Source organism: Diaphorina citri, unplaced genomic scaffold (assembly GCF_000475195.1).
Source record: "Diaphorina citri unplaced genomic scaffold, Diaci psyllid genome assembly version 1.1 scaffold985, whole genome shotgun sequence".
NCBI classification, from domain to species: Eukaryota; Metazoa; Arthropoda; class Insecta; order Hemiptera; family Psyllidae; genus Diaphorina; species Diaphorina citri.
Window position 1 is genome coordinate 1 of NW_007378416.1, and position 1100 is coordinate 1100.

Genomic DNA, 1100 nt, shown 5'->3' on the forward strand with positions numbered 1-1100 from the left:
TGGCTATGGCTCTGGTTATGGTCATGGTTACGGAGGTGAATACTCTGGAGGATACTCTTCCTACGGTGGCAGTGAACATCTTGGAGGTAGCTACAGTTACAATTACCACCACTAAGCCACTTCAACCTTCATACCTTCTTCCTAGTCATTTCATCTATTCAGAAGGACTTGGAGCTATTTGTCCATAAACTCTGTAGGTAACTCTTAAATCGGTACTTTACTAAAGTACTGTCAATTTTAACTATGCCTCTGTCTTGAATGCAGGAACATTGAATTTTAGACCTAGAGAGTGCAGAATGTATGCAGAAATAGTCCCAGGTTTGGTGAAAGAAGGCCTACTTGGTCTTCCATTTAATTTAGACTATCGGTCTCATTAGACAAGTGAGTGCCATATTATCACTGCTCACAAAGTACTGAGTCAATCTTTGGCGTCAATCAATCTACTTTCTTGTGAAAATCTTGTCTCTTTCAAAATTGATTGTTGAATCTGTCATTATGAATGTGAATAATTCTAGTTTCAAGGCAGAAACATTCATGAACTTCCTTATTATTGATCTCTCTCCCTTTGTTTCCTTCATTCTCCTCATTCCCTAACTTTATCCTTGACTCTTTTTCAAAGATTTTTCCTTGTTTTTGATATATTTTTGTAAATAAAATAAAACCAAAAAACGTGCAAAAAACAATTCTCATCCGCCTTCTTGTTTTCCGATAGTTATGGAGTCTTGCGATTATCTCGTTTATACAGAGTGTTTCAAAAGTCCGGGGACCCTTGAATATTTTTTGAGTGGCTAAAGATGGGAACCTGAAATTTGGCATATAGTTATTTCTTATAAAAAACCATTTTTTGCAGTGGTTCTCAAAATTCTGTCTCTGCCAGTGGCGGCTCCAGGGGGGCCAACTTTAAAATCTTAAATGAGAACTCCCTACTTGTGATACATCATATCAAAGGCCTTAAAGAACGTAGTACTTTGGTATAAGATTGAGCTCGATCCGTCAACCAGGGCCGGAGTTATGGCCTATTCAATTTTTCATATTTCCATGTTCATCTGCCAATAGGGGAAGCACCAAAAATGGGAAATTCATATGGATTGGTGATTTGT